At 46.0% G+C, this 21739-nt stretch overlaps 1 protein-coding gene across 2 annotated transcripts in view; it reads left to right on the top strand.

The window, feature by feature from the left end:
* The window catches only part of LOC146835329 (uncharacterized), a 53267-nt gene that overhangs the window by 11724 nt on the left and 19804 nt on the right, over positions 1-21739 (top strand). Inside the window, exon 1 of one of the 2 annotated variants that reach the window (XM_085602902.1) lies at positions 730-1058. The exons of the other annotated variant lie outside the window; for it this stretch is intronic. The gene's annotated coding sequence lies outside the window, so the exon portion shown is untranslated. Of the gene's footprint in view, positions 1-729; positions 1059-21739 lie in introns of those variants that run through there. 2 annotated transcript variants of the gene reach the window in all.

Below are 21739 nucleotides of genomic sequence, written 5' to 3'. Positions count from 1 at the left end.
TGGTTCCAATCACAGATAGTCACTCATTGAGAAACTGACCCCGGGCCACAACACTGCCAAAAGACTCCTGGAGAAGGAACAAAGAACAAAGATGGGTGTACAGGTTACAGATGAATATAATGACACCCATTAAGCCTATGATTCTCATGATCTTGTCACACGTAATACACACGAGTGTCTACCAATGTCACAATACTTGTTAAAAAAAAAGTATCCTCCATAAAACGGATGAAATGGGGGCTAAAATTAAGCTGGTAGCCCACATATATATCGTGTATAATCCCCGGCTTTGTCCTAAACGATCTAGCATGCCTCTTGTGACAAATACATTTGAAACTACTTCCAAAACGTCCTCCCATTAGATTACACCAAGTTTAAAACCTACCTCTGAAACGTCTACCTAGCATATGGCGCTAAAAAGAGAGAGTTAGGAGTGTCTCTCTAATCTAGTGCATTTTGTAGGATTCCATATGCCATAATGCTCGGCCATGGCCAATTGACAACACATCTTGATGAAAGTGCAAGCCTGTACGTCGAGCGGCGCATGACGTGTTCCACGCCCAAGAGTGCTGGGTACACACTCATGACACTAACTACAGGGTGAAACACGGCAACAATAACTAATCCCAGCTGTGCTCAATATCCTTAAAATTGGGTCGCCCCACATACTCTTTCATTGGTAAGAGCAGTGAGTCATAAATGCAAGCGTAATCACGCCACGTGGGTCACATGACTGGAAATTGAGCGCGAGTAGGCGAGCACCGGGCAGATATAATGAGTCCCGCACACACAGCACACTACCAGCCAAGGGGAGCGGTCACGCCAGACCAGTTTGCTGTGGGTGGGATCTTGATGCAGGAAGTATGACCGGTCTACAGGCTATCGACTGAAACGAAGACTGAAACTAACGCTGTCACAAATGTCAGATTATCCGTTTTGGCACTCTTAACCTTATGCGCTCTGTCGCTTCTTCCCCTCGTTTTTATCTTCACCCCAGAGTTTGACCACAGAGTCTACCCCCACCGCCCCCTGATAAGTATATTTTATTTAGAGCTGGGGTAAGTCAACAATTGAATGCATTTATATATGTGTGTGATAAAGTCTCAACGTGTGTGTTTGTAATTTTGCATGTCACGGCTATTCAGCCTCCATCGGTTAATGTCCCTCTGTGTTTCTGTGTCTTTTTATCAGTTACATTGAAAACCTCATGTTATTTCTCGCTGGTTTTTATGGCATCTTCTGAGGCCTATTTATGAGAATAATCTGAAATACGGACGTGCAAAAAGTACAATATAAAGTATGAAATGCTTAGCCTGTAGAGACATTGTTGATCAGGCAGAACATATGACAAAAATATAGATGACTTTTGTCTGACACTGTGTCATGATTAAGGAGTCTCGAGCAACCTGAAAACATAAGCATGCTACTGTTCTTTTTGTGCTTTCTGTTCACAGGTAAATCCTTTACACAGCAAGTAAATGTTTCTTGTTTGCATGCTGAAGTTGACCTTTAGCATAACTCTCAATCACCTGTATAATTTACAAGTGCCGTTACTGGGAGATCTCTTCTCTAGTATTGCCCTGAAGAATGCCCAGGACCTATATAGGCCAATAGAGTAGGGCAGAAACATGTTGGCGCTTTTACCTTAAGGTCATAGGACCACAATATCCTGGTTGCCCCTTCCCATAGCTTTTAATCTTCCCCACTCCCCCGCTATTAAAGGTATACCTTGGGGTGAGGTAGGGATTTTTATTAAATGTAAAACCCTCATACAAAAAAATCAAGACTTGCCTAAAGGAACATGGTTGAACCCACCCTGACCTTTAGGAGTCAAGGTGAACCCGATGATGAAGCATGCCACTACTAGAGCGGGTGAGGGTTATGTATAAAACGAGGTTTTCTCCTCTTCCCAACTCTAAGTGCAGTGGAGTAGAGATTTTCTTTCTTTCTCGCCTTAATCATAGCTACTTGGAAGGGAGGATTTTTTTTTTAGTTTAGACTGTGCAGTAGACATCCGAGATTTGGTGTGGGCTTATAGATCTGCACCTCATTCGATCACTGGTAAAGCACCTTTTGAACTCAAGAGAGGGGGAAAAGTGGTGTCCTTTTAAGTCTTCGAGACATGCTGTATTCAGGTATGGACGTTGTGCTCTGCCCATTTTCTGCCTATCTTTTCAATTGGCTCCTGTTACTGAGGGCAGCGCCTTCACTCGTGGTGGGCTGCTCAGAAGCGCCGCATTGCCTGACCAGATAATTGCTGCTAAAAACGCTGCTAAGTTGAATTGCTAACAGTTTTTAAAAGTTTTAACCATTTTACTGTGTAATTTGTGATTTTGTACTTTGCACACGTAATTTGCTGAATCTCGCTCCCAGCGCCCCCTCATTTCCGCGTTTACACTTGCTGGCATTTCTACGGTCTAGTGTTCGGAACAGGCAGCCGCTGCACAGCAGGGCTTAGTGGTGGGTGGGAGGAGTCCCTGGCCTCAAAACCAATGCTGGAGCAAGTGCACAGCGATTGCGGCGCAGGCGTGCCGAAGGCAAGCCCGTCTGCGCCCGACCGGGACCAGGGGCCAAGACCCCTGGCCCCCGCCTCACGTACTCCATGAGAGAACTCCAGTCCCTTAATCAAGGTAAGATGCCACTGCTTAACAAAGTGACAGATACCCTCAGGTCGGAAGGGCTGCTGAATCCTCAATTAACCATGAGGAGGCTAAGCTACACCATACCCCCTCCCAGGCCACCCCGACCTCTCAACCCACGTGGACTTAATTTTGCCACTCTCAACACCCACTCTTTGCAGAAACACTCTCTCGAGGTCTTCTCGCTACTCCAAGAGGATGACCTTGACATTCTGGGTGCTACAGAAACCTGGCTGGAAGAATCCTCAACCCTGGATCTGGTAGCCACGCTTCCACCGAATTATGCGGCTCTATATCAAAACAGGCCCGGCAGCTCCAGGGGGGGGGGGGTTGCAATCCTCTACAACTGTCTACTGAAGACGGAAACCCTCTGTACAGAAAGCATCGATGATGCGGATGTACTAGGGGTTAAATTCAGCTCCCCCACGGACTGCCTGGTAATTCTGATAGTATATCGCCCACCACGTACGCCGCCCAGGTTCATGGAAATCTTTCTGGAATTAGTCCACAACCTCCGCTCACGATACCTAGGGCTGGTGGTGATGGGGGACTTCAACTTCCATTGGGAGCTCTCACCTAAAGATAGCCAGGCAAAACAGCTAGAAGAGGTGCTGACCTCCCTAGAACTCCCCCAACTAGTGGTAGGGCTCACGCATGTAAAGGGCCATACATTGGATTTGGTCTGGTCGTCTCACCCGCTGATCAGCCCCTTAGTTATCACCCCTTGCTCCTGGTTGGACCACTATTTAATTTGCGGCCGACTCTCCCTTACCAACCTAATAGCAACTCCGCCTCCAGATTGGAAAGTACTGCGGAGCTGGAACTCGATCAATGCTGACGATCTAGTATCAACCCTTCTACACACTGCCACATCAACGACCCCTCTGGGAGACTTGGATGCCGATAGTTCCATCCTATCGACAAGGCTCAGGAACGCCATGGACAGGGTTGCCCCTGCACGCAGGAAAAGAACTAAGGACAAAGGCAAAGGGGTTCCCTGGTTCAATGACACACTTAGGAAAATGAAACTAAACCCTCCGCCAGTGCGAAAGAGCCTGGCGGAAAGAGTATGAACCCTGTGCCCGGGCAGATTACGTCTCTCTGTTTACCTCCTATAAAAAGGCCATTCTGTCTAGGAAGGCAGAATTTTTCGAACAAATCCTCAGAAGGAGATCTTTCAGATCTTGAACGAGTTAAGAAAGAATAAGGGTTAGACGCCCTCCTTCTGTCAGGAAGACTGCCACAAATGGCAGGCCTTTTCTCCTAAGAAAATAGAGGACCTCCTGACGGAAATCCATGCTACCCCTACCCTACCTCACAGGAATGACCTTTACACCCCCCTCGTTCGCCAACTCTCTTAGCACCTTGCCACTACTCACAAAGGAGTCCCTGTCACTCCTAATCGGCCGGGTGAAATCTGGATCACCGGCTGATTCTTGTCCGCCAAAGATCTTTAAGATGGCCTTCCCCGGAATTGATGGTGAGGTGCTTTCACTTCTCAACTGGTCCCTGGAAATTAGGCTTGTCCCAGCCAACTTTAAGGAGGCCCGCGTCATCACGCTCCTAAAGAAACCGGGGGCAGATGTCAAGAATTAAAAAAAGTTTAGGCCAATGTCACAGCTGCTATTTCTCGCAAAAGTACTGGAACAGCATGTACTGCTCTCCCTCTCACGCCACCTTGAAGACAATAACCCCTTGGAATCGAATCAGGCAGGGTTTAGGGCTAACCACAGCATGGAACTGGTCATGCTATCCGTGCTGGATGAACTGAGATTGAGGGCTGACAAGAAGATGCCATGTGCCCTGGTTTTGCTGGACCTGTCCGCGGCATTTGACACAGTCAATCATGACTGACTACTGTCGCGGATTTCGGATCTAGGAATCCAGGGCACGCCAGGCTCTCTCTCATGTGGGGTAGCCCAGGGCTTGGCACTATCACCTCTCCTTTTTAATGTCTACCTTCAGCCCTTGATATCTGCTTTAAACCAGATGGAGTGTCGGATCTACAACTATGCTGATGACACCCAGATCATCATCCAGATTGATAGTTCACCGACGGCCTACTTAAGGATGCAAAACATTTTAAAATTCACTGTTAATTGGATGTCGGCCAACTCTCTTAAAATTAATCCAGACAAGACAGAGGTACTGGCCATCACCACAGAGTCCAATCCTTGGAATGATCTTTTTTGGCTGCAAGAACTAGGTTCTTTTCTGGAACCAGCCAGGGCGGTGAAAAGCCTGGATGCCCAGCTATCCATGACTCAGCAGGTATCGGCAGTTGTGGGTACCTGCGTGGGACTGTTGAGACCATTGCGTAAACTGGCACCCCTTCTCACCTCACCTACCCTTAGACTGGCGGTCACGGCAATGAAACTGTCGCGTCTGGACTATGGCAACGCCCTTTATACTGGCCTCCCGCAGCAACTGTTGGCCAGACTGCAGGTTGTCATGAACGACTCGGCCAGACTTATTTACAGACTGCCGAGGCAAGCCCACGCCACCCCTTTGCTACACAAGCTACACTGGCTCCTGGTTAAACAGAGAATCAAGTTCAAAGGTCTCTGCATCGTACATAAATCTATGTATGGCCAAGCACCAAGGTACATCAAAGACCGTCTAGCCAATTATGTCCCTAGCAGGGTGCTCCGTTCAGCAGAGGCCAGTCTTTTAGTTTGTCCCCGTTTCAACCTGTCCACCGTCGGAGGCAGAGCTTTCTCCACATCCATCACTCAGGTGTGGAATAGTCTGCCAGTAAACCTACGGAAGGAAGAAAACCTCCTCCTTTTTAGGAAAAAGCTGAAAACAGTTCTCTTCTCAGAAGCATGGGGCATCCTGACCCTCTGCCATTCCTCCACTACACTGATAGGTACGCCCTCTGAAAGCGCTTAGAGACCGGTTGGTGATAACGCGCTCTAAAAATATGAAATTACATTACAGCAAAAATACACCGAAGCACACCTCGTCGTAGCTATTATCCAAAACATAAACAATCAGTCTTTAGATAGAATTGATAGTTCTTCCTTCAGTGGAGTATATTCATAATTTCCTTTTTTTTTTGTAAAAAACTCTTGAATCAGATTCTTCTTATTGACTTTATTTAATTTCACAACCGATGGAGAACAGCAGCAGCCGACGTACGTTTCGCCCCCTCTGGGCTTTCTCAAGGCTTTAAGCGGATGGACGCCGATTGTTCATAGGCTTCAGATTATGATTGCGTCATTTCTGATGTCATTTTATCTGTACAAATGTACAAGTTGCAGTGTCACTCCAACTATTCATAAATGTAATAACTTGGAAGGCGTACATCTCTCCTATCCAAGGAGTGCTTTGTAAAATCACCTTCTCCTTGGTTCAGACCTTGATATGTCTTATCTTCGTCATGTTGCAGTCTCCGCTTCCTGTAAACGCGAACGTTTACAGGAAGACGGAGAAGTATGCATGGAGCCCTTACCGCCTGAAACCCCTCATTTATCCAGTACACAAATATACATATGCGATAGTGTAGAATGCATTACAGAGCTTAGCACCCTGTACCCCGCGTGTCTTCAGTAATTATGATTCATGTATGGAGCACCGTACCGCTTGGAACCCCTCATGTGTTCAATGATCATGATGCATGCATGGAGCACATTACTGCCCGTAACCCCTTATGTGTTCAGTGATCATGAGTCATGCATTGATCTAATTGACAATTCCCCAATTGACATTGGAAGGATGGAAGAACAAGTCAGCCCTGCCGGTCTTCCTTAGCTAATTTTTAGTAAATTAGGCTTGTGAAGCTGGCGATGTATTGGTGATCAATCTTAGACGGGGAAAGGATGTGGTCTAATGGCTAGGGTGGTCGACTTCGAAGCTGGGCAATCGGGTTCGATTCTCGGCAGGGACGCTTAACATCCTATGATTCTGAGCAAATCACTTAATCTCCCTGTGCCTAACAAAAAATGAATGTGTCCGTCTCTAACGCAACTGGTGCTCATGTATTTTTTTTTTAAACATGTTTTTATTGACATTTTGTATTTACTTGACATTTTGCAACATGTGACAGGGTATCCATCAACATATCCTGAACTTCAGAATAAATGCATTGTTCGTCGTGCAGTTATTAGTCCAATGCCTTGCCTGTGTGGACGTGATCCTGTGTAACATTTCTGAATAGAACTGGGTTGGATTCGAACTGGGGAGGGAGAGGGGGAGTCCATGGAGTTTTTGGGTACTGGCATCGACGGTGGTCGCGGGGTGACATATGCCCTGGTGGACTGTGGGTCCACGTACTTCTAGGGGCCGGTTGCTGGGGGGGGATGGATGGGATCGTGGTTGGCCCGGCATCAAGGTCCGATCGTTCAGTGGGACGTATAGCATAGTGCTGAGAAACGAATGGCTGCCTGTATGTGTTATGTGAGGGGGACTGGCGTCCGTGATCTCCGTCTGCGTCTGCGGCTGTGTGTCGTGCGGTGTGTCAGGGCCGCCTTCCGGGTGAGTACGGGTCAGTGATTGTGTGAAGCGGTTTAGCAGGATAGCCCAATCTAGGGATATGGGGTGTTTGCGCGTTCCTTTTACCTCTTCTTCCCGTAGCGTCTCCTCCACCGCTAATGCCCATTTTTGAAACGCCCCCTACCAGGCAGCAACCGGGGGCCCAGTGGGAGACCGCCAGTGCATAGCAATGTTGCGTTTGGCCAGTAAAATGCCCAGTGAGGCAAATTTGAGCGGTACTCTGTGCCGTTTTCTTTTCTGATAAATACCCAATGCACAGACTTCCCAAGTGTTCAAATACGCGAGTCCAGTGAGATCCCCGAGGGACTTGTGGATATGGCGTCAGTAGGAGTGTAGTGTAGGGCAGCTCCAAAACATGTGCTAAAAATCTGCCGCTTGTGAGCGACATCTAGGGCACAGGAACTGTGTGTTGGGATAGAAGCGTTGGAGGCGTGCTGGCGTCAAATATGCTCTATGGAGGATGTAGAATTGTATATTCTTGAAGCGCGCATTTCGAGACACCTTCTTGGGGTGTTCGAGAGCTTTTTCCCATTCCTTCTCATGTAGTGAGCGACCTAATTCGTCTTCCCAGGTGGTCCGTAGGGTCGCTAGTGGTTTATGCCTGAGTTCCCTGATAGCCTAATAGATCCATGTGACCAAGTGACGTCCTGGTCCCATGTGCAAGAGTGTGTGTTTATACCGGATGTGTAGGCGGTTCCCCTGTCGAAAGGTCATGGTGCAGTCTGTAGTGTGCAAGGAGTTAGCGATGGAGTAAGAACTGGCCGGCAGGAAGGTCATGGTCCTCCATTAGGCGTTGGAAAGACTTGAGCTGGCCGTCCTCGAACAGACCCTCAGCTTCAGTAACACCGCAATCCGTCCAGATGCGGAGCATGTTGGGTGTGTCGTAGTGTTCTTGCAGGGGCAACTGGTGCTCATGTAAAGCGCTCTGATACCTTCGGGCCTAGTTTGCGCTATATAAAACTCCTCAAAAAAAGAGAAGGATGGAAGACTGAGCTAATCCTGTTTGTCGTCTTTTCCTCCATCGCAGGTTGTCGTTGGTTCGCTGCCATTGTATTCATTTGTCATGCACCCAATTGTTAGGAATGATTAGCTCAGTCTTCCATCCTTCTCTTTTTTCACATGGTTTCAAGGCCTCTATGTTCCATCAGTCCTTGTCTGTCCTCCCATGTGCCCGCCACGTTTGCCACCACTGCACCATACAGTAAAGTGGTGGGAGGGTACAGTATATTTGTTTATTGGATCCATTAAGCCCCTTAGTTTTCCCCCTGCATATCAGTTCCCTAGCACTTTCATACCCCTTCTTTCACATAACCCAGACCAGTATCTCTCATGCTGAAGTTGTAATGATGCCGACAGGGAGAGGTCCTTCGCTTACAGGACCCTCATGTGTGTTCTCTGCATGGCCTAGGCCCATGCAAATTGCAGGGTATTCAGCAGGAGACCAGAATATTCAACGCCTGTTTGAGCATTCAGGCTAGTCAGTGTGGCTAATAGCATGGTACTGGCGAGTATCAATCGCACGCCAGTCACTGTTCCTTTCCTCACCCCTTACCCCCTTCTTGACAATGTCTCCAGTAAGCTGCCCATTCCATTTGTGCTGCCAGGTAATAAAGCTACAGGTCGGGGGCCACCAACCCACCTCCATCAGTGGGGAGCTGCAGTTTGGTTAAAGCCGAGCTACGACATCCCTTGCCTTACATGAGGTTTATCAATTGCTTTTCATTTCCCGAAAGATGGATTCGGGAGCCAAATTGGGTGAGCTGCAAAGTAATAGTAGAGACTACGAAGGAAAACCATCTTCGACAGTATGACCCTGCCCATGACTGATAGAGGTAGTGTTGGCTGGAAATTTGTCAAAGTCCGCAGGGACGTCAGTGCCAGTTGAAGAGTGCCCTGAAGGAGATCGGCCAAGTTGTGGTAAATACGAATGCCCAGGTAGCAAAATGTGACATACCCAGCGCAGATCCTGCCCCATTTCTGGCAAAATAGCGCCCATTGTCAGAGCATGTATCAGGGATGCATTTGATTTATCCTAATTCATAAGGATTCCGACATCTGGCTAAAATCATCCAAAGTGCTAATCGCGCCCTCCACATCTGAGCGTTCCCCTCTGTGGTACACTAATAGATCATCCACATATGCGGAGATATAGATGGAGTGTTCATCCATCACTATTCCCTGATAATGATAGGCGGTGCAGAGCATTATTTGCCATGGTTTAACAGCCATGGCAAATAACACCGGCGACAGCGTGCAACCCTGTTGGGTGCCGGTCTCTAGCCTCCAGGGTGCTGATATGACACCCCGGTTCAGACCTGAGACATCAGGGTCGAATATAGCAGACGTGTCCAGGTGAGGATGCCATTTCCAAGACCCATGCTGGCCAGTTCTGTGTAAAGACGTCCCAGCGCAGAGAGTCAAAAGCTTTCTCTGTCCGTGTCAATCGCTAGTGCTTTAGGATAGTCAAATAATGGTGTATGGAGCATTTGGCGAATGTTAGAGATCATACTCCGTTTAGGTATAGAACCTGTAGGATGAGTATGAATAAGATTACCAAGATGGGGGCCCAGTAACCAAAATGTTACTAAGTATTTTAAAATCCACATTTAATATGGAGAGGGGTCTATAGGATTTTACCATATCACTCTACCCTTTTTGTGGATGGGAACAAACAGGTACTCTCCCATCATTGGTGAGTGTTACTCCACTGTTCTTGCTGCATTATACAATACAAAGATTGGGGGAAGCGTGTCTACATAAGATGCATAAAATTCTTGGGGCATGCCATCTGAGCCTGGTACCTTGTCCAAGGTTTTAATCTCCCCCTCACTTTCTGGATTGTGATATCACCTCCTAGGGATGCAGACACTGCCGATGACGTTTGCTTCATACTTGCTGACAGAACATAATCCTGCATGGGCTGGATGGGGACCACATCAGAGCACCCATAGATGTTAGAATATTAGATAGCAAAGACTGTATTATTCCGGCCTACCTGTAAACCTGGTCACCCTCCCCTTTTGCACATCTGCAGTATTTGGAAACCTTGACTATCAGGATTGGCCAGCCCCACTAGTAATCTGCTGATTTTATCACAATGTGTGTGTGCCTCAATAATGTATGCTCGATAATCGTAATCCTGGAGTCGCTCCACTAGTTTGAGGAGGTTTTCCCTTTCTACTCTGTCTGTCATGAGGTCCCTGTTCACCCTCTGTCTGTAGTTCCAGTTTCATTAAGAGGTACTCCTAGTGGTTTATCTCAGGATGAAGCTGGGCCCAGGTCTCTACTACTGCTCAGATACTATGACCGTGTACCACTAGTTTGAATGCCTCCCACTCCACTAGTGGGGAGGAAGTCGTACTTATATTCTCCATAAAGTAATTACTGGTCGTGTTTCCTAGGGTAGATCTGAACACTGTGTCATATAGCATCAAAGTATTGAGCTTCCGTGTCGGAATGCAGAGTCTGGGCAGCGTCCAGTCCAGAATCGGTAATTACAGCTTTTAGTCAAAGTATTTTTTTCGCCAGGTATTCAACGTTTCTATTTATCACATGTACGCTAGCCGAGCATAAGAAACTATGTAAGCGAACTGATGGCTTGTGCATACATGAGTAATACGAATAGAAGCCGCCCTCCAGAGTTAAAGTTCTCCAGGTATTGACAAATCCTCAATCGTTAATCCAATATCAAAACGCTTGGCAGTTTTATGTAGCGGGGATGTGCACGGGGGATGTGCTCTATCTAAAGTCACATCAGCCACGGACTTAAAATCTCCTACAAGTAACACAGGGTAACGATGTATTCCGTTGAGGAGAGGTGTCGAGGATGATAGGAATGATTGTTTGGTCCACATTGGAGGCATACATGTTCACAAAGGCTGTATCTTTGCCTGCTAATATCACAGTGACCTTTTTGACCTATGATCACTATCTGCAAGAGAGACGGGGTCCCATGAAGAATCCAAACCAGCACCACCCCGCCCCTAGTAAATGGTGAGTACGAGGTGATTTTCACCCTGCATCGCTTCTGTAATGCTAGACCCTCGTCTTTTGTTAAGTGAATCTCACAAAATCAGTTTTATTTATATCATCTGCGGTCCTCGTGGTCCCAACCATAGTTGTTGTCCCCAGAGTACCCAATTGGTGCGTTCCAGATCTGTGGCAAAACTATATACTTGCTGTGAGATCTGATGAGCTATATGATATATTTCCATTTTTGGGAGTCTCAGTCTGCCTGAAGTAGCAGCTTGGGTTTTGGAAATGGCCAGCCTGGTGCCTCACCTTGCCAGAAGTATGCCTAAATGGCTGCGTCTATTGTGCATAGTTCTGATGCTGGCCAGAACCAGTATAGGCAGCATGCCGAAAATGTAGTTAAACTGTGGAGTTACCACAATGTTCTTAGTTTGGACTTGTCCCTTAAGCGATAATTGTGGCTTGATCCATTTAGTGAACTCCCTGTCCATTTGATCAGTGAGTACAGTGACACTGTCTATGATCATCGCTGGAAAATCGGTAATAATCAATACTCTGTGATATTTAATCTTCGTGGGGATTTGCCTAAATAGATGTGCATGGAGGGCTTCGCTCGTGGTATAGATCATCATAGGTAAGACTTCACGTTTGGTCCAGTTTATTTTGTAAACACAAGGAGATGATGGACGGAGTGCTGAAACCTTTCAGACACTCACCCCCAGACACAGATCTGGGTTGAATCCATCCTCGTTCTTTAACTCACTGCGCCACCCCAGTTCAGACCCAGCCATATGCCCCCTGCTCACTTTGCCACTTGATCCACCCTAGACTGGCTGATAATGGGTGTTACTCCGAAACTGGTCCCAGGATGCTTGTTTCCGGTTCAGGGAAGACCTGGCTTGGCAGTTCGGGCTGGACTGTTCCCATGAAGCTCAGGGTCAAGACTGATTTGCATATAGCTGGGCCTGAACTGAGGTGGCGAAGTGAGCTAAAAAACGATGATGGATTCAACCCTGATCTGTGACTGGAGGTGAGTGTCTGAAAAGTTTCAGCACTCCGTCCATCATCTTGTGTTTGCTTTGTTCGCCCTAAGTTGGCAGGGTATTTCCAGACATGGGTCCCCCGCTCACTTTGCCACTGGATTCAAGCTAGCTTGGCTGATGAGGGGAGTTACCCTAAAACTGGTCCCAGGATGCTTGTTTCCAGTTCAGGGAAGACTTGGCTTGGCAGTTCGGGTTGGACTGTTCCCATGAAGCACATGGTCAAGACTGATTTGCATATAGCTGGGTCTGAACTGAGGTGGCGTAGTGAGCTAAAGAAAGATGATGGATTCAACCCAGATCTGTGACTGGGGGTGAGTGTCTGGATAGTTTCAGCGCTCCGTTCATCATCTCCTTGTGTGTGCGACAGGCCTTTGTAGCTTCCGCTTCAGGGACCCAGCCCATCCTGGGGGTGGAGGCATGACATCTCTGCTCAGAGTGGGCTTTGTTTCTGGAAACTGTGAGCGGAGGCCCTCTGCCCAGGAGTCCAGAAAAGTTTGAGGTTTGCAAGCGATTCTGGGTAACAGAACCTGCTGAGAGCCACACAAGTAACCCCACCCTCGATTCACCTGGGTGTTTAGTTTCCAAACATTTATAGGCTTGCTAGGTTTCCCTAGGTGCCGGCTGAGCTAGGGCCCAAAATCCACAGCTAGGCACATTGCAAAAAAAGGGTTAGTTTTATGTGGAAAAATGTGATGTGTACACTTTGTGGCTTGGGTCATTCCTTGTCGCGGAAACTAGGCCTACGCACACAAGTGAGGTAGCATTTTTATCAGGAGACTTGGGGGAATGCTGTATGAGTGGTGTTTTTTTGACAATGTTTCAGGTTTGCAAGGGGTTCTGGGTAATAGAACCTGGTGAGAGCCACACAAGTCACCCCATCCTGAATTCCGCTGGTTGGCTAATTTCTAAAAATGTTCAAGTTTTCTAGGTTTCCCTAGGTGTTGGCTGACCTAGGGCCCAAAATCTACAGCTAGGCACATTGCATAAAAAGGGTCTGTTTTCAGGTGAAAGGTGTGATGTGTCTACATTGCATTTTGGGTCGCTCCCTGTCACAGGCACTTGGCCTACCCACGCAAGTGAGGTACCATTGGTATTGTGAGACTTAGGGGAAGACAGAATAAAAGAACAAGTGTTAATACCAATTGACTTTCTATACATTTGAGCCTTTGAAATGTAAGACAGTGTGTAAAAGAGACATCATTTTTAAAGATGCCCTCTAATTTACATGCTAGTATGGGTACCCACAAACTCGGAGATGTGCTATTATCCACAGCTTCTAAACTCCCGATGTTCTTCCCATTTCAGAATGATATAGGTTTCCTTGGTACCTATTTTTCACTCTTACAAATCCTATCCCCACAACCAGAAGAGTGTAACAGATGTAACGGTATATTGCTTTAAAAAATCTGCCGTACTTAGAAGAAGTTACAGGTGGAAACGCACAAATGGCTGTTTTTTTCAACTCAATTTCAATAATATTTTATTTGAAGTGTTACTTTCCGTAGGAAAACCTTGAAGGATCTAGACAAATTACCTCTTGCTGAATTAAAAAAAATGTCTACTTTACAGAAATGTATAGCTTTCTGAAATCCATTATTGGTTTCACACCCATTTCTACTACTAACTGGAAGGAGGTTGAAAGCACAAAATACATGAAAAATAGGTTATGTCCCACTAAAATGCCAAAACTGTGTACAAAATGTTCATATTCTGACAAAGGCCTGTCTTTTCAAAAAAGCTGGGATGATGGTGACTTTAGCACCGCAAGCCCTTCGTTGATACCATTTGCAGGAAAAAAAACAGACACTTTCTCCGGCAGCACTTTTTTCCCATTATTCCCCCCCAAAACCCAAATTTTACTGTATTTTCGCTAATTTCTTGATCCCCTCTTGGGGAATCCACAAACCATGGGTACCTTTACAATCCCTAGGATGTTGGAAGAAAAGGATGCAAATTTGGCATGGACACCTTATGTGGAGAAAACTTTATGGGGGCTTAAGCGACAACTACGCCAAATAGACAAAAAAGGCTTAGCACAGGGGCGGAAAAGGCCTAGCAGCCAAGGAGTTAATCCTTCCATGCATGCATCACGTCATCTTCGCTGATAATGCACATTGAAAACAAAGTACATAGCAGGTGTGGAGTTCCTATAGCCTGACCACCAGGATATATTGTTTGGGGTCCTGGGCAACAAAGTTTCATGAGTATTTTGTCCTTGGGACAAGTAGACCCAACCCCCTACAGCACAAACCCTTTGGCTGCCAGATTGCAGTACCATATTATGGATCAGGGAAGGGCATTGCCTGCAGTTGAAGTAATATTCATGTCCATGTGTTAATGCTGTTCACACTTGTATTTATGTTTCATTAATGTGAAGCCTTTATTATTAGTGTCAGTAAATGTTGTAAGCTCAGACTGCACTACTGACAGTGGTTCCAGTATAAAATGTGTGCACACGTTTTAAATGTTTAGCAATATGAGGCTATGTATAATGCTCTCAGAATGCTCGCTGATTAGATGCAAATATTTGCAGAAGCTTGAAAGCAAGATTGATGATTCTTTGCCTTCAAGATAAAATGTTCACAATAAAAACTAAAACAATTAGTTGAACTACTGTAAAATTTTAGGTACCATTTCTTTGCAGCATCATTTAGTAAAATGTGTTGATGTATGCTAGTATTTCCCAAAAATATTCATAATAGAAAATCAGTGTAACCAGTTTTATTAAGATTATGAGAAACATAAAAATAAATAAGCACTGGTGAAGCCAGTAGGTCTGAAATTGTTGGTCAACCTTTTGGTTTTGTCAACACATGACTTATTATGGCATGCTTTTTGTAAAACCTAATTGGTATGGGTGCTGCATGGCCCTCAACAATATACCAAACATTGGCAGAAGCAAACATTGTTTTGGTGTCAAAAAGCACACATTGCCACAGTAGTTCATGTCACTGAACAAAACGACTGTGTGTCGATATGCTCCTGGTGAAAGAACAGAATGCTGTGTTACTCACAGTGAAGCTAACCGATAGAGAGAGAGAAAGAGACAGATTTGTAATAAACACAAAAGGTCATGGTTAACGCCAGACCTAATTAGGGGCCCAATTATGGCATGCTTTTTTTAAAACCTAATTGGTATGGGTGCTGCATGGCCCTCAACATTATACCAAACATTGGTAGAAGCAAACATTGTTTTGGTGTCAAAAAGCACACATTGCCACAGTAGTTCATGTCACTGAACAAAACGACTGTGTGTCGATATGCTCCTGGTGAAAGAACAGAATGCTGTTACTCACAGTGAAGCTAACCGATAGAGAGAGAGAGAGAGAGACAGAATTGTAATAAACACAAAAGGTCATGGTTAACGCCAGACCTAATTAGGGGCCCAATTATTAAATAAAATCTCAAAAGTGCAGCCATGTCCTTCCATTAAGTGCAGATATTCGGCTTTCGTGAATTCACAAGACTTTACAGAAGTAGGCCAAGAAATAGTACTCTGTGAAATTTTAAAAGTAGCATGCTCTAGACAGAAGTAAGGTTTGATTGAAGTTTATTCTTAACAGAAGATCCCATCCAGCCTGGTTCCCAGTTCAACTGCCTCTAACAGCTTCAGTCCCTAACACTATGACATATATGCATTCTAACCTATGATGCAGAACAACCATAGAAATGTGAGAAGGAGGAAAGGAGACAATGATCAGTAACCATTGAGATGAGAATATCACACATCTCCCTCCTCCGAAAACAAAATATAACATAATACAAAATAAAAAATAAAAACATATAACTGTAACGAATAGTAGACCCAAAATGTAAGTGTCTCAAACAAAATATTAAACATACTTGTTAAGATAACATAGACGTTTAGTTGATCTTGATGACCGCCTAGAATTCACCAAACCTGGAGAAGCAAAGTTCTTTATTCTGGAATCCTTGGATACATCAGAATGTTGTTTGCGATTAACACCATCCAAAACCTCATGTTTACTTCTCAGTACGACAACTCTATTGAGATTCCAAACACAATGGTCATGTGTCTTTATTGCATTCCTGAAAACCTTGATGACCACCATAGGTTCAAGATAGTTTGAACACTTGTTCCTCATCAATCCAGGACGTTTAATCACAACTAAATCTACAACATTCACCTTTAATGACTTAACAGATTTTCTTTTATCAGAATAAAGATTTTCTTTGTAGAGCCTTTTGACTTTCTTTCACTTGAACATCTTCACCATTGCACCCACATTCCCTACCCATAGAAGAACTATAATTATTTTAACAAAAAAGGCTCCAGATGCGTGTTGGGTGTTCTTCCACGAAAAAGTAAAAATTGAGTTTTCCCTGTGGTGAAATGAGGTGTCAATCTATATTCTTCAATCTTCTTGAGAACTTCACCTCTTCAATCTAACGTTAGAGACTTTGCCAGAGTAATGGTCTCTTTCAAGACCCTGTTAAACCTCTCCACCATCCCGTTAGCCTCAGGATGAAAGAGAGAACATTTTTTAATTATTAAATAACATGATGACAAAAATTCTTCCATCTCTTTCGAGATAAGCTGAACACCATTGTCAGATAACATAGACTTGGGCATCCCTTCTCTTGAAAACATTTTTTCAAACATTTGATAATAGATGCAGAATCAACATTGGACAAAAAAAATACTTCAGGCCACCGAGAATACATGTCCATTACCACTAAAAGAAACACTTGAGAACCGGTGCTATTAATGGGTCCCAAAATGTCCAATGCAATATCATCCTAGGGACGTTTTGGACGACTCCTCAAGATCATAGGTTGTACCCTAGGTGATTTAGATTTGTCACTTATACTACAGGGAACACAATCCAGAATCTCTCTCAATGAGTTTATCCATCCCTGGCCACCAGTAAGATAAGCGTAACCTTTCTTTAGTTGTAGTGATCCCAGGATGGCTAACATGGGCTAATTGTATTTACACATGGTCAGTGTGGGTATGTTATGGTCCTGAGGCGGAAGCCGGGACTCTATGCTCCGTAAATTGCCTGTTTGTGATCGTGCTTTTTACATTGCTGATTGCTTTGTTTTAAAATTATCGTATTTACTGTTCTTTGATTTTAACTGCACTATTTGCACTTTTGGCGCTCGAACCCCTGTCCTGTAGCCCTTGTCCCGCCCTCCTCCAGACGAGCTGGGCGTTCAGACCAGTGCTCCGCCCCTCCCCACCTGTTCAGGATTAAATGGCCACCTGGTTCAGGAAGCGCAGCGGACGAGCGCAGCGGGCGCGCCGGCGGCGCGCCGAAGGCTCGCCAAAGGCAAGCCCGTCTGCGCCCGTCCGCGCCGGTCCCGCGCCTAGTGCCGGAACCCCTGGGCCTGGGTCAAGGAACAACTCGAGCGGTCACATTTACAGTCGTGACACTCTCCTGGCTCTGCGGCGCAAATGCAGGAGCCCGGGTTGCGTGATCCTGGAAATGCAGGAGGAGATTCTTCCCCCTCAGTGCTGCATCAATTGTGGACAGGCTCTCCCGTTGTTAGGTTGGCAACCTAGTAACTCTCTCACTGCCCTACCTATTCCTAGGATGAGGAAAGAACACGCAGCAATTACATGCATGCTATTGAATGCCAGATCCCTGGTGAAACATAGTTCAGAGTTAGCGGAGCTTATTATCGAAACCAAATCTCTGATAGCATTTATCTCTGAGTCCTGGACTGACGCTGCCTCAGGCCCAGATGTTGTTAAGGCCACCCCCCCTGAGTACCAGTGCTTTGTCCAAAACAGAGAAAGTAAAAGGGGAGGAGGTCTTGTTATTATTTATCACAACTCGATCAGAGGATCCTTCCAGTCGGCCACTACGGATTTATTCGAATCACTTATTTACAACTTTACTCTGTCCAACCATCAAACTCTCAAGGGTGGCTTGATCTACAGGCCCCCAGGACCCAAAGCCCCGTTCCTCCCTGCACTCAGTGGTCTGTTAGAAGAAGCGCTTTGCGCTAAGACTTTTACTCTGCTAGGAGACTTTAACTTTCATCTGGAGTGTGATTCTGACTCGGACACGAGAGACCTAATAGAACTGATGCACGGTATGGAGCTGAACCAAAGGGTCACCGGCTCGACCCACAGGGCAGGACACACCTTAGATGGGATCTTTTCTAATCTTCCCAACCTAGAACTCATTGCAGTTCAACCGGTTTCCCGGTCTGATCATTCGGTGGTGCAATTTGAAATTACCTTAGCCACGCCTCCCAGATGTAGTAAAGTCCTGAACCCCCCCAGAGTGATCAGGAGGTGGAAAACCATAGATGGAGAGGCCTTAGAAAACTTGCTTAAAATCTCCATGGAGCCCCTCCCAGTCAACCTGGAAGATGCTGCCACTGCCTATACGAGCTGGTTGGAGGCTGCCTGCCTTAACCTAGCCCCTCCTAAAACGTATCACTCCACACGCTCTAACCCCTCAGCACCGTGGTACTCTGAACATATCAGGGACCATAAAATGCTTTGCAAAAAACAGGAAAGACTCTGGCGGAAGAATTATAAAGAGGAGGATAGGAAGCTTCTCAACGCAGAGTTGAAAAGGTATAAACTCGCGATTCAAGAAGCTAAACATGAGTTTTTTTCAAAACGCATTAGGGAGGCAGGTAATTCCTCCATGGAACTGTTCCGCACAGTATCGTCCCTGGCGGCCCCCAAACCAGTGGAGATACCTCCCAGTCGCAAACTATGTGAAGACTTGGCGAAATTCTTTCAGAATAAGGTAGAAAACATCTTCCTTCCATTAGACACTCGTGCCAAGATGGCCGCTCCAGAAACCAACTTAGAGGCAGATAGCAATTCACCTAGGCTATTGAACTTCTCCCCCATTAGGGAGGAGGAGGTGAAAAACCGTCTTCAACGGATAAAATCTGGCTCCCCTAATGACCCCTGCCCAGCCAGTGTGGCCAAACTTGCCTCATCGACTGTGGCAGCAGGTCTCACTCCACTGTTCAATGCTATGCTGGACACGGGGGAGTTCCCTTCACGTTGGAAACAAGCTTCCATCCTTCCCTTGTTGAAGAAACCGAATCTGGAGCTGACCGATTTGAACAACTACCGGCCTATTGCCAGGTTGCCACTTCCAGCAAAAATCCTAGAGGGTATCCTAAACTCGCAGCTGAGCGCCTTCTTGAAGACAGGTCAGAGCCTGGATCCATCTCAACTTGGATTTCGGGCGGGCCATAGCACCGAATCTGCATTGATCAAATCAGCAGAGGACGTAAGAACAGTGATGGATGCAGGAGGCAGAGCCGCCCTGATCCTGCTGGACCTGTCCGCAGCCTTTGATACGGTCCACCACAAGATACTTGTGGACCGGCTCAGGGCTAGTGGCATTCAAGGATATGCGCTCAAAATCTTGAATGCCTTTTTGTCCAGCAGGACTCAAAAGGTGGCGCTGGGGGACTATGAATCTACCCCTTTCGTGCTTCCCTGCGGAGTCCCTCAGGGGTCCTCCTTGAGCCCTACCCTTTTTAATGTATACGTCTCCACCCTGGCACCGGTCATCAGATCTTTTGGCTTCAAGTTAACATCATACGCGGATGACACTCAGATAGTAGTTTCAGTACTACCGGGGGAAACAGACAGCACCGCGGAAAGGTTCAGAGGCTGTATGCGGGAAGTCAGTAATTGGATGACGCAAAACTGCCTTAAACTTAATTCAGCTAAAACCGAAGTGTTGCTTTTTGGGTCCAGAGATAACTTCTGGTCCCCGTGCTGGTGGCCGGAGGAAATGGGCACCCCCCCAGCTCCGGTCTGGAAGGTTAAAAATCTGGGCGTTCTGATGGACGATTTGCTGTCCTTCAGACATCAAATCAATGCACTCTCCTCAGCTACTCACTTCGTCCTAAAAACTATTCGGAAAGTTTTGCCTTTTCTTGCTGACGAATACAAGAAGATGGTGGTCATAGGTCTAGTGATGTCACGACTAGACTACTGCAACAGCTTATTGTTGAATGCCCAACAGGGGCTTCTCAACAAACTCCAAACTTTGCAGAATGCGGCAGCACGACTGATCACAGGCACACCTAAATTTGCCTCAGTGTCACAGGATCTGGTAAAACTACACTGGCTACCAGTTCGCAAGAGAATTATCTTCAAATCTCTTTGCATAGCATTCAAGGCCCTGCATGGCCTGGGACCCCACTGCATTTCTCAACTTTTTCAATGGCACAGACCTAAAAGACTGCTGAGGTCAGCAGAGCAGGGTCTGGTAGTCATCCCCAGAGTCAGGAAAGCTCGCTGGGGTGGGAGGAGTTTCTCCCTAGGTGCAGCTAAGGCATGGAATTCTCTGCCACTGCACCTTAGACAACTGCCGGACCTCTTGTCCTTCAGGAGGGCCTTAAAGACGTGGCTCTTCTCACACTAATCACTTGTTTCATACACTCACTGTCAATCAGCGCCAGGACACCTCTGGGTAACAGTGCGCTTTATAAATGTGAAAAATAAATAAATAAATAAATTTACTCTTTCCTGAGACTCACAGGAGGAACTAATCTAGCACCACAAAACAAAATGTTTCTGTCAACCGATAATTCTTCTCTCACACACTAAAAAGGTTTGGTCACATCTGAACCAATTTTAACATTTGACCAATTACCCTGAATCAGAGACATGACTTCTTTGAGAGTCGCATCTTGCGCTACCTCTTGAGACCATTTCTCTTCAGATATATGGCTGAGCTCTAGTGTACACACCCAATCACTGCTCTCATCAATTTCATCGTCTTCACAACATTCACTCGGAACCAAACGTGAAAGAACATCAGCAATCCTATTGTCAACACCCGGTATGTACCTGAGGGAAAAAGAATACTCTTGGAGAGCTATAATCCATCTAGTTATTCGACTAGAGATCATATACAAACCTTTCTTTTAAAAAAAATTCCACCAAAGGTTTGTGGCCTGTTCTAATTTCAAAATCAACACCCCACAAAAATCTCTTAAGTGTTCTCACAGCCCAGGAGATAGCAAGTGATTTACGCTCAACTACTGAATATCCCTCAAGGCTCCTCCCTTTCCCCATTACTTTTCAATCTGTACATAGCTCCTCTCATCTTTGCTCTTCAGCAAATAGAGGTCTCCGTATATAACTATGCGGACGACCTCCAGCTCATATTCTCTCTATCTCAATCCCCTGACTCTAAATCTAACTTCCAATCTACAATGCTCTTTATCCGGGACTGGATGACCCACAACCACCTAAAACTAAACCCAGATAAAACAGAGCTGGTTTTGACAGGTGGTTCCTCCAGTACCTGGTCTCCCCTCTTTTGGCCCCCTTCTCTTGGGTCCCCTCCCTCCCCTTCCTCCTCCGTTAAAACCCTCGGCATTAAACTCAATAACCAACTCACTCTGCACTCCCAGGTGAGTTCGGTTGTTTCTTCCTCCTTTCTATCTCTTCGAACCATTCGCAAGGTTTCCCGCTTTTTCTCCTTCACGGCCCTCAAACGTATTGTACTAGCTATGGTCGTCTCTCGGTTGGACTACGCCAATGCCCTCTACCACGGCATGCCCGCCTATAACGTACGACGACTACAGCTGGTTCAGAACCAAGCCGCCCGCTTGGTTTATAACCTC

This window comes from Triturus cristatus, chromosome 4_2, assembly GCF_964204655.1.
Source record: "Triturus cristatus chromosome 4_2, aTriCri1.1, whole genome shotgun sequence".
In the NCBI taxonomy this organism is placed as follows: domain Eukaryota; kingdom Metazoa; phylum Chordata; class Amphibia; order Caudata; family Salamandridae; genus Triturus; species Triturus cristatus.
The sequence above is the reverse complement of the archived record's forward strand: the minus strand, read 5'-3'. Positions and strand labels throughout refer to the sequence as shown.